The sequence below is a fragment of the Macaca mulatta genome, chromosome 1 (assembly GCF_049350105.2).
Source record: "Macaca mulatta isolate MMU2019108-1 chromosome 1, T2T-MMU8v2.0, whole genome shotgun sequence".
NCBI lineage: Eukaryota > Metazoa > Chordata > Mammalia > Primates > Cercopithecidae > Macaca > Macaca mulatta.
The window spans coordinates 136,005,446-136,018,506 of record NC_133406.1 but is presented as its reverse complement, the minus strand read 5'-3'; the positions used below and the strand labels follow the sequence as shown (position 1 = coordinate 136,018,506).

The following is a 13,061-nucleotide window of genomic DNA, read 5'->3' as shown; positions in this document are numbered from 1 at the left end:
AAAATGTAACTTGTAAAAATTGGAATCATGTCCATTGAAAAACATCTTTTAAGTATCAATAGATATCCTCTCAGCTGTTGAGCTGACAATATTAACTTACTACTTTTATTTTTTTATTTTATTATTTTTTTTTTTTTTGAGACTGAGTCTGGCTCTGTCGCCCAGGCTGGAGTGCAGTGGCCGGATCTCAGCTCACTGCAAGCTCCGCCTCCCGGGTTTACGCCATTCTCCTGCCTCAGCCTCCCGAGTAGCTGGGACCACAGGCGCCCGCCACTTCGCGCGGCTAGTTTTTTGTATTTTTTTAGTAGAGATGGGGTTTCACCGTGTTAGCCAGGATGGTCTCGATCTCCTGACCTCGTGATCCGCCCGTCTCGGCCTCCCAAAGTGCTGGGATTACAGGCTTGAGCCACCGCGCCCGGCCTTAATTTACTACTAACCACAATATTAGCACTAATGACAATATTGCTAACTACAATGTTAGCACTTTGGTTATCAAGAAGCAATATTTTCAGTGATCAACAAAATTTTCCCCATTTTATCGTACTATGACAGTTTATTATTTATACCTAAGTATGTCCTGTGGTTTAATTAAGTTGTAAGAAATTGTCAGACGGCATTGGGTTAATAGGCAATACACTACAATAGGGTCTTATTAGAAATAATGGGACATACATTCTCAGTTATTCTTTTAATGTAGGACATGGAATTTCAGGAACAGATCATTTGAGTTTAAATGAAAGAGGCTGTGTTCATTTCTTTCATCATTTATACCCAATTACAAGCATTCTCATGGTAAAGACTTTTTTTTTCATAAGAGTAATATTATACTTTCCAAGATAATTGGGTTTTCCATGCTAAGCAAATTTGAATTTATTTTCACAGTTGATTGAGGTTGCTTATTAAAAGAAATTGGTCAAGGAGTGAATTCTAGAGACACAAGGGTAATTATAACATTCAGCCCCTTTAAAAGGCTGTAAATGAGGTTGGCAGCACAGTCCAAGTCTCTAGAGTTCAAGTGATGTCCTTACCTAATTCCTGGGTAACTTCCTTTAAGGTCATGTTCTGTGTTTACCTGAGAAAACTGTTATTGTCAATTAATAAGAAAGACATAGTACTGAAACTGGTTTCTCAAATTATAGACAGATAGAAATTTGTTTAAAGTAAAATGAGTAAGAATGGAGTATCATACAGTTACATGGAGGATGTGAGCCACTTTGACAGAGAAAAGCTGTCAATTTCTAGACCATGTTTAAAGATTTAAAAAAGGAGTTTCTAAACCCAGTATTCTATAACTAGCTTACTTTGTAATTTCTTAATGAGTATACTTCTCAGCCAAGGTATGATGTGCTACGTTTTCACACAGCCCAATCATGTATTGTACCTATCAAAATACCGCTTTGTTTAGATTTTGCCTGAACTCTATCCTTTCCCTTAATACCATAATAAGGTGTTATCTTTATTTGTGAAGTAGAAGACATTCTAGATTAATGCCAAAGAATTTTAAAAGATGAAATTCTGTGATATCTTTACTGATTACTTCACCACTTGATTGAGCTCAACTATATTTAAATTTGATTATTTTCTGCATTTTTACATGTTTTTCTGAAAATATTACAGTGTTTGCCAATATTTAAATTACACTAAATTGAATTATTCATATTTGATAAGTTAATTGGCTTTAGAATAAGATATATTTATGGTCATTCTAAGAGTTCTCTGTAATGAATTTAACAAGTTATTTTAGCAAAGGTCATTTAACATATATTGAACATATGGAAGGCACAGCTTTCCATATTTCACCTACATTTAAAAGACTGATTATTTTCAACAAATAAATAAATTTTAATTTGTGAATATAGATGCAATCTGATGAAAAATTAAGATGAAGTTCTATGAGTAATTTTAATGTTGTTCTTTGAAATAACAAAGTAATAGTAGTTTAAGAATTAAAGAAAACAACACATTTAAATGCAAATTACTATTAAATCATGGAACCTACCTACAGCAGAAAAACTGGCACACAGATATACAGCATTCTCATTAATTAATTAATTTACTTACCCTGAATAACTTACAATTAAGTTTTAATTCTTAATATAAATGTTTTCAGAGAAACTAGCCTTTTTTTGTCTTGCATGTTGCAAAGAACTAGTAAGATTATTGCCATAATAAATTATAATTTGTGTTCAATTGTATTTACTGTAATCACCAATTGTTTAGTTTTTTTGTTGTTGTTTTTTTTTTTTTTTTTTAACTCTGAACTTTTTATTGGCCTCCTGCTCCCCAAAAGGTACCCTGCTTCTGCTGGCTTAATGCCTCAGAACTTTGGTGTCCTTGGTCTCAGACACCACTTTGCCATCCACTATCCGGCGGGTGGTGGTCTTTTGGATGGTTTGCATGGAGTTGCTGCTGTCCAAGGCATCACCAAGATTGAATTCCTCGCCATCTTCCAGCAGGCGGTGGTAGGTGGCGATCTCAGCTTCCAGCTTGCCCTTGATGTTCAGCAGGGCCTCATACTCCTGGGCTTGTCACTGTCCCTCTGCTCGGGTCTGTGCCAGCTCTGACTCCAGGTGCAGCAGGATCCCGTTGAGCTGCTCCATCTGTAGGGCGTAGCGGGCCTCCACCTTCCTCAGGCTGTTCTCCAAGCTGACCTTCAGATTTCTCATGGAGTCTAGGTCGATCTCCAAGGACTGGACTGTACGTCTCAGCTCTGTGAGCGTCGTCTCAGCAGTTCCAACCTCGGTAGACTGTGTGGTGACCACTGTGGTGCTCTCCTCAATCTGCTGAGACCAGTACTTGTCTAGCTCCTCTCGGTTCTTCCGAGCCAGCTCGTCATATTGGGCCCGGATGTCTGCCATGATCTTGGTGAGGTCCTGAGATTTGGGGGCATCTACCTCCACGGTCAACCCAGAGCTGGCAATCTGGGCTTGTAGGCCTTTTACTTCCTCTTCGTGGTTCTTCTTCATGAAGAGCAGCTCCTCCTTGAGAGCCTCGATCTCTGTCTCCAGCTGCAGTCGAGTGACATTGATGTCATCAATGACCTTGCGGAGCCCATGGATGTCGTTCTCCACAGACTGGCGCATGGCCAGCTCTGTCTCATACTTGACTCTAAAGTCATCAGCAGCAAGACGGGCATTGTCAATCTGCAGAACGATGCGGGCATTGTCCACAGTATTTGCGAAGATCTGAGCCCTCAGGTCCTCCATGATCTTGAAGTAATGGCTCCAGTCTCTGACCTGGGGTCCTTTCTTCTCCAAGTGCTCCCAGATTTTGCTCTCCAGCCTCCAGATCTCGGTCTCCAGGCTCCTCACTCTGTCCAGGTAAGAGGCCAGGCGGTCATTCAGGCTTTGCATGGTCTCCTTCTTGTTCTGGATGCCTCCCATTCCTGCCAGACCCCCGGCCATGCCTGAGGCCAGGCCCCTGGACCCCATGCCGCCCCGGAAGCTTGTGGAGCGGGACACGGAGATCCGGGAACCAGAACCCCCGGCGCCTGCATAGACACTGGCCGCGCTGCTGACCGGCCGGGCGCCATAGCTGGGCGCCTGGACAGAGCCCAGGGACCGGTAGTTGGTAGAGAAGGTGGAGCGAGTGGTGAAGCTCATGCTGTATGGGAGGAAGGCGAGACAACAGGACTCAGGCTTTGCCGACCTGTTTAGTTTTAAAGTGAGTTTTTATTAAAAAATATTATTATTATCTAATAATGGCTAGAAAACCGTAGAGTACTGCTTGTATTGTTTTCAACAGCGAAATACTATTAATATGAAAATTGCTAAAATATGAGATAAAATTATTATTATTACATATTTTACATAACATTGAGAGATACCTGAATGGCTGTGATTTTATGCTGTTATGGAAATTGCAGTGTCCCAAAGCCTTAATCTGTTATAGTCACAAGAGTTGACCTGGTACTGCTCCTGTCACAGGTTGACTCAAGTAGAAGAGTCTGGTCTGCCAGCTCTTTGCTTGTTAGAATTAGAACATATCAGAGGATGAATGGTGAATTCTTCATTCATCAAATGTGTCTCCATCCCTGTATATAAAACGTGAGGGTGCATTTTAATGTACTCTCTAAAGTGTACTCTAAACTGTAGACATATTTTATAACATGCTAGGAGCCTAGAAGGGAATATAGTTGCTGAAGTGAGAATTTATTTTTTGTAGAAAATTATGCTTAGTACTCTGTATTGCAATTTCCATCAACCTTAGGGAAAGAAGTAAATTGTATTTAAGCCTCTTGAGTGATTCAGTATTAATCTTACAACAACATGATCCTCCTAAGAGAGAAAGGAACACACAGATTATGAAATAAAAGGCTTTTCTCTCTTTCCTTTAAATTTATGCTCAAAACATTTTATTAAAAGTAGAAAAACATTAATAGGCATCATTGTAAAAATATGTTATGCCAAATGCCTGAACTTTTATTCAGATTATTCTGTGGATCACGACTCATTTTTTTCCTAAGATTTTGGCTTGATTCTTGTTTCAAAATAAGTCTGTACAAGACAAAATTCTTATTCAAACACATAGCTTAGTAAGGGTCATCATTTCCTTTTTCAGTTGAATCTCAATTATCATGCGGCTCTTCGGAGAGGATTGTGTCTAGCACATTACTTTCCTAGAATAAGACTCCTTATAATATCACTTAACCATCAGTTAGATCTGTAACAGAGTCTGATAGGGCATTAATGGCTTTAGATATTTTACTTACTTTGTATGTACAAGAACTTTAATAATTTTTCTAGTACAAGTTACATTAGAAAATCATAAAAGATTTTTATATCTAAACACTTTTTAAAATATTAAGAGTTATGGTAAGAAAAAGATATGATCGAAATTTCTATTCTTGGTTAGTATTTTGAATTGGACATGTCTAACCTACTTCCTTTAGAATTTAATACAAATGATATCCTCATGCAATGTGCTTAGAATAATGCATTTAGTATAGTTAGTGGTAACTCTGAAAAAATGAAGATGACTAAAAATTTAAAAAGGAATAATGGAAGTTTCAAGGTGAATGAATGCATCTATGAGCTGGGAGGTTGTTATGCCCCAACTCCGTGGGAGAATAAGCTCCTGTGCTTGAGTTTCTCCCAGATCTTATTCCACATAACTCTCCATCTGGCTATGTGACAGATGTCACTATGTGACACAGTAGTGGACCTGGAAATGGAAATATATGATATTTAAAAAATTAAGTTAAAAAGAAAATATTAAAATGTCAGTGCTATTAAGAAAAGAAGAAGATTGGCATAAAGAATTATAAATAGGTGGGTCCATGCATATGCTTTCCTACACGTATATAAGCAGTTACTAACTTCTTAGAAGTGAAACTGAAAAATGTTTGTTTGAAGTGACATCAGCAACATGGCACATGGTAAGTTCCAGCCACCATCCCCTTGAAGAAACACTAATGAAACAATCTCAAAATACCTGTATGTGAACTCCAGAATCCAGTTTAAATTTATAACACTTCAGGCAAGCCCAAAACCAAGAAAAATGACTTTGTAAATGCATATAAAGAACACTTTAATTTTATTTATGTTAGTCCCTCTTTTAAGCTGACATAGCTTAGCACCCTCTGAGATCCAGGTTTGGGATTTCTCTCTTGGGAGAAAGAGTGAGGGCAGCATGCCTCTTATATCCCTTAGCATTTCAGAGCATTATCCACCAGTTCTACTTTTGTCTTACCTCACTCAGAACACTGAGGAAAGCAGCATATGGAAAACACCATGGGGCAGCTAAGAATGAAGGGAAGGGTCAGGGAACCTCAGCAGCCTGCACAGTGCTGCAGGATTGAGAGAAGGTGTACAACTCTAAGACTCCTACTTTAAGAAGGGAGAAAACTGTAGTTTGGATTTAGCCTTTCAGTATTCCGGTACACTTTCTTAAGGAAAAGGGGAAGGGAGATGAATCTGTTTGATTGAAAGAAGGTACACAATCCTGAGAGTTCTCCTTCAGGAGGAAAAAAATGTAAGTGAAGCTTGCTCCTAATGTCTTGGCATTTCAGTCACTGCCTGAAGGAAAAGGATTAGCATCTCTCAGCAGCTGACAAAGCTCTGCAGGATAAGAGGAAGAAGACAGGCAACCCATAATCTTATCCTTCAGGAGGAAGAAAGAAAAGTAGAGCTTGTGCCCAGTGTCTCATAATTTTGGCACTCTCTCACAAAGTAAATGAAAAGGAGTTTTATGGTGATTCACATAGCTCTGTATGATTGGAAAAAAAGCACACAACCCAGACATTTTCACCCAGGAGCAAGGCAAAGCAGTGGAGTGTTTATGCAGTACCCAAACCTATCAGTGTACTGCATTTGGGTAAAGACGAGGGCAGCGTGGCTCTCTGATAGTGGGAAAAGGCATATGACTATGAAACTTCTCTACCATGAGGGAGAGAGAGAAGTAGAACAGAACACTTATCTAAAGAAATAACATTCAAAACATCATAAAAATTGATACCAGGATTATTGAAGCTTTATTTATTTATTTATTTATTTGAAACAGGTTCCTGCTGTGTTGCCCAGGGTGGGGTACAGTCACACAATTACAATTCATTTCAGTCTCCACCTACTAGGCTCAAGTGCTCCTCCCACCTGAGCCTTCTGAGTAGCTAGAGTCACAGGCACACACTCCAACACTCAGCTAATCTTTCCATTTTTTGTAGGATGGGATTTTTACCATGTTGCCCAGGATGGTCTAACTCCTGGGCTCAAGTGACCTCCTGCCTTGGCCTCCCAAAGTGCTGAGATTACAGACGTGAAGCACTGTACCTGACTTTTTGAAGATTTAAGGACCCAGATAAGAAGAACCTAACAAAATACACATGGAGACATATTATAATCAGATCATCAAAAGTCAAAATGAAAAAGATAATTTTGAAAACATCAAGAGAAAAATGACTTATACTGTAGAAGAGAGCCTTTCTAAAGTAATCAATGACTGTATCAGCAGAAACCTTATAGACCAGAAGAGAGTTGAATGATGTAGTCGAAGCACTAAATGAAAACATCTGCCAACCAAGATATTATATTTGGCAAAATTGTCCCTCAGAAATGAAGGAGAGATAAAAACTTTCCAAGATAAACAACAGCTAAAAAGAGCTCATCACCACTAGACCTGCTTTACAAGAAATGCTGAAGTGAATTCTTCAATTAAAAAGGAAGGACAGCTAACAGCAAGTCAAAACATACTAAAGTATAAACTCACTAGTAAAGGTAAATATATCAATAAATTTATAATAATGTAATACAGTAGTGGTGGTGTGTAAATTACTTAAAATTTTTAGAACAAAATTTATAAAACAAAAATTTGGGAATAACTATAAATACAAATATTTTCTAATGAATTCACTATGTTAAAAGATGCAAATTGTGACATCAATAACATGAAACGTGTTGAGGGAGACATAATAGTGTAGAGTTTTCATATGCAATTGAAGTCATCAGCTTAAAATAAGTCATCATAATAAGGCATTTAACATATGCCTCTTGATAACCACAACAAAAAGAATACAAAATACAAATAAACACACAAAAGGAGAAAGAAATCAAAGAATATCATTACAAAAACAAAACAAAACAAACATAAAGGAAGACAGGAGAAGAGAGGGGAAAGAATTTCAAAAAAGACCAAAAAAAAATTAAAATGGCAATGGTAAGTCATTTAAAACAGACAAAATAGACTTTAAGCCAAAAATAGTCACAAGGGACAAAGAAGGACACTATATAATGATAAAAAGTTAATTTGTCAGGAAACTATAACAATTGTAAATACATATGTACCAAACATCAGAGCATCTAAATATATAAAGCAAATATTCACAGAATTAAAGAGAGAAACATAAAACAATACAAAAATAGTAAGAGACATCAGTAACCCACTTTAAAAAATAGAACATCCAGACAGAAAATAGGTAAACAATGATCTTGAACAACCTAATAGATCAAATAGACCCAAAAGATATATAAAGAATATTTCACCTGAAGTAGAATATGCATTCCTCTGAAGTGCATTGGAACAGTATCAAGTATAGATCACAAGATAAAACAAGTCATAACAAATTTTAAAAGATTGAAATAATACCACATATCATTCCCAACCAAAAAGGTATGAAATTAGAAATCAGTAATGAGAAGAAAATTGAAAATCTTATATATGTGGGGAAATTAAATAATACAACCCCCCAAAAATCAAGTGATCAAAGAAGTGAAAAAGAAAGTAAGACAATGTTTTGAAACAAATGAAAAGGAAAATACAACACATCAAAATGTATGAGATACAACATACAGCAATAACACAAACATTTTAAAAATGACTTCACATAAAGGCTGGGCATGGTGGCTGACACCTGTAATCCCAGCACTTTGGGAGGCTGAGGTGGTTGAATCACCTGAGGTCAGGAGTTTGAGACCAGCCTGGCCAATACGGCAAAACCCTGTCTCTACTAAAAATACAAAAATTAGCTGGGTGTGGTTGAAAGCACCTGTAATCCCGGCTAATCAGAAGGCTGAGGCAGGAGAATAGCTTGAACCTGGCAGAAGGAGGTTGCAGTGAGTGAGATCGTGCCACTGCACTCCAGCCTGGTGACAGGGTGAGACTCTGTCTCAAAAAAAAAAAAAAAAAAAAAAAAAAATGACTCCTCATAAGCAACCTAACTTAACACCTCAAGGAACCAGGAAAAGAAGAGAAACTAAGCTCAAAGTTAGCAGAATGAAGAAACTAATAAAGATCAGAACACAAATACATGAAGTAGAGACTAGAAAAACAATACGGGAAAAAATAATGAAACCAAGAGTTTGTTTTTTTGAAAAGATATTCAAAATGAACAAAACTTTAGCTGCACACACACACAAAATGGGAAAACTCACAAAAATAAATAAGTTCAGAAGTGGAAGAGTAGAAATTATAACCGATGCCACAGAAATGCAAAGGATCATAAGAGACTACTATGAACAATTTAATACCAAGAAATTGTATAACCTAGAATAAATTGATACATTTATAGGTACATACAACACATCAAGACTGAATCATAAAGAAATAGATAAATTTGAAGGGATCAGTAATGGCTAACTGAATAAATCAGCTTTCAAAAACTTCTCAACAAACAAAAGCCCAAGACCAGATGGCATCACTAGTGAATTGGTTGAAGCATTTAAATACTTAACAACAATGCTTCTCAAATACTTTCAAAAATTTAAGAGAAGAGAATACTTTTAAACTCCTTTTATGAGGCCAGCAGTATTCTGATACTATAGCCAAGAAAAAGACATTACAAGAAAAATTATAGTCTAATATCCCTGATGAGGATGCAAAACATCCTCATCAAAATACAAGCAAATCAAATTCAGCAGCACATTAAAAACATTATTCACCATGATCAGTGGGATTTCTCCCTGAGATGTAAAGATGGCTCAACACATGCAAATCAATAAATGTAATTCATCATATTAATAGAATTAACATTTATATAACATGATCATCTTAGGAGTTGTGAAAAATGCACATGACAAAATCCAATATTAATTTATGATAACATTTCTCAACAAATTCAGTACAGAAGGAATGCACGTCAACATAATAAAGGTCATATATGATAAACCCACAGCCAACATCATCCTCAATGGTGAAAATTTCAAAGCTTTTCTTCTTAGACCAGTAAAACTCTAGCCAGAGCAACTAATCAAGAAAAATAAAGAAATCCAAATCATAAATAAATAAATGCAATTATTTCTGTTTATAGATGACATATTCTATATGTGGAAAACTCTGAAGACACCATGAAACCCTGTTAGTGAAAACAAAATTAGGAAAGTTAAACCATGCAAAATCAAGACATAAAAATGAAGTGTCTTTATACACTAGCAACAAATCATCCAAAAAGGCAATTAAAAGAAAATCTCATTTACAATTTTTAAAAAAAGGAATAAATTAAAACAAGGAAGTGAAAAACTTATACACTGAAAACTACAAAGCCAAACCAAAGCATTGATAAAGTATTTATAAAAAGAAATAAAAGAAAACAAAATAAATGAAAAGTCACATTGTGTTCATGGATTAGAAAACTTAATATTGTTGGCTGGGCGCAGTGACTCAAGCCTGTAATCCCAGCACTATGGGAGGCCGAGGCTGGTGGATCACGAGGTCAGGAGATCATCCTGGCTGACACGGTGCAACTTGTCTCTATTAAAAATACAAAAAATTAGCCGGGCGTGGTGGCGGATGTCTGTAGTCCCAGCTACTCAGGAGGCAGGAGAATGGTGTGAACCTGGGAGGTGGAGCTTGCAGTGAGCCGAGTTTGTGCCACGGCACTCCAGCTTGGGCGACAGAGCAAGACTCCGTCTCAAAAAAAAAAAAAAAAAACCAGACAATATTGTTAACATATTGCCCAATTGATCTACAGGTTCAACACTATCTCCATAAAATGCCAATGGGATTTTTTTTAACAGAAATTAAAACAAAACCATTTTTAAATTTATGTGGAGCCACAAAGAGAGAAGAACAAAGCGGGAGACATCACATTTTCTGATTTCAAAATATATTACCAAGCTACAGAAAATACTCAGTATGGTACCAGCTTAAAGATGTGTATCCCAATGCAACATAATGAAAGCCCCAGAAATAAAACTATGCATATGAAGTCACTTAATTTTCAACAAAGCTGTCAAGAATACAGAATAGAAAATGGATAATGTCTATTGGAAAACTGTACATCCACATGCAAAAAAAAAAAAAAAAGAAACTGGACCTCCGTATTAAACCATACACAATATTAAAGAAAAACAGATTAAAGACTTAAATATAAGAAATTAAACTGTAAAATTCCTAGTAGAGGGATAAAAACCCCTAGTTGAAAACAAGGAAACAACTTGTTGATATTAGTTGGAGCAACGAATTTTGGATATGACCTCAGAAGCACAGATAACAAAAGCAAAAACGTACAAGTGTAACTATGTCAAACTACAAAACTTCTGAGCAGCAAAATAAACAACAAGCAGAATGAAAAGGAAACCTCTGGAATGGGAGAAAATATTTTCAATCCGTATATCTCATAAGAGGTTAATTTCTGAAACATAAAAGAAACTCTTACAACTCAACAACACGACACCCCACCACTCAGCCCCCCCCAAAAAAAATTAGCAAAGTACTTGAACAGCTATATCAAAGAAGACATACAAATCGCTACCAGATATATGAAGTGTTACTCAACATCATTAATTATCAAAGAAAGACAAAACTACAATGAGATACCTCTTCACACCTGTTACAGTAGCTATTATCAAAAATAAAACAAAATAAAAGAAATCAAGTGTTGTCAAGGATGTGGAGAAATTGAAACTCTTGTATACTGTTGGCGGGAACGTAAAATGGCATAACAGATATGCAGAACAGTACTGAGGTTTTTCAAAAAATTAAAAATTGAGGCCGTGCACGGTGGATCATGCCTGTAATACCAGCACTTTGAGAGGTCGAGGCGTGTGGATCAGGAGGTCAGGAGATCGAGACCATCCTGGCTAACACGGTGAAAGCCAGTCTCCACTAAAAATACAAAAAATTAGCCAGATGTGGTAGCAGGCGCCTGTAGTCCCAGCTACTCGGGAGGCTGAGGCAGGAGAATTGCTTGAATCTGGGAGGCAGAGGTTGCAGTGAGCCGAGATCGTACCCCTGCACTCCAGCTTGGGCAACAGAGCGAGACTCCATTAAAAACAAATAGAACTATCATATGATTTCACATATGGATATGTATCCGAAATAATTGAAATCAGGATTTCAAAGATGTATCTGTACTTCATCTTTCGTTGCAACGTTATTCACAATACGAAAGAAATGGAAGCAACCCAAACTTCCTTTGACAGATGAACAGATAAGAAAATGTGGCATAGAAAGACAACAGGGGGGCGGAGCAAGATGGCCGAATAGGAACAGCTCCAGTCTCCAACTCCCAGCGCGAGCGACACAGAAGACCGGTGATTTCTGCATTTTCAACTGAGGTACTGGGTTCATCTCACTGGGGAGTGCCGGACGATCGGTGCTGGTCAGCTGCTGCAGCCCGACCAGCGAGAGCTGAAGCAGGGCGAGGCATTGCCTCACCTGGGAAGCGCAAGGGGGAAGGGAATCCCTTTTCCTAGCCAGGGGAACTGAGACACACAACACCTGGAAAATCGGGTAACTCCCACCCCAATACTGCGCTTTAAGCAAACAGGCACACCAGGAGATCATATCCCACGCCTGGCCGGGAGGGTCCCACACCCACGGAGCCTCCCTCATCGCTAGCACAGCAGTCTGTGATCTACCGGCAAGGCAGCAGCGAGGCTGGGGGAGGGGCGCCCGCCATTGCTGAGGCTTAAGTAGGTAAACATAGCCGCTGGGAAGCTCGAACTGGGTGGAGCTCACAGCAGCTCAAGGAAACCTGCCTGTCTCTGTAGACTCCACCTCTGGGGACAGGGCACAACTATACAACAACAAAAGCAGCAGAAAACTGCAGACGCAAACGACTCTGTCTGACAGCTTTGAAGAGAGCAGTGGATCTCCCAACACGGAGGTTGAGATCTGAGAAGGGACAGACTCCCTGCTCAAGTGGGTCCCTGACTCCTGAGCAGCCTAACTGGGAGACATCCCCCACTAGGGGCAGTCTGATACCCCACACCTCACAGGGTGGAGTACACCCCTGAGAGGAAGCTTCCAAAGCAAGAATCAGACAGGTACACTCGCTGTTCAGAAATATTCTATCTTCTGCAGCCTCTGCTGCTGATACCCAGGCAAACAGGGTCTGGAGTGGACCTCAAGCAATCTCCAACAGACCTACAGCTGAGGGTCCTGACTGTTAGAAGGAAAACTATCAAACAGGAAGGACACCTACACCAAAACCCCATCAGTACATCACCATCATCAAAGACCAGAGGCAGATAAAACCACAAAGATGGGGAAAAAGCAGGGCAGAAAAGCTGGAAATTCAAAAAATAAGAGCACATCTCCCCCGGGAAAGGAGCGCAGCTCATCACCAGCAACGGATCAAAGCTGGACGGAGAATGACTTTGACGAGATGAGAGAAGAAGGCTTCAGTC

General features: G+C 38.5%; 1 pseudogene; it reads right to left on the bottom strand.

Moving 5' to 3' along the window:
• Positions 1 to 2,271: 2,271 nt before the first annotated feature.
• LOC114678143 (keratin, type I cytoskeletal 18 pseudogene) lies at positions 2,272 to 3,637 on the bottom strand (annotated as a pseudogene).
• Between the last annotated feature and the right edge of the window lie 9,424 nt (positions 3,638 to 13,061).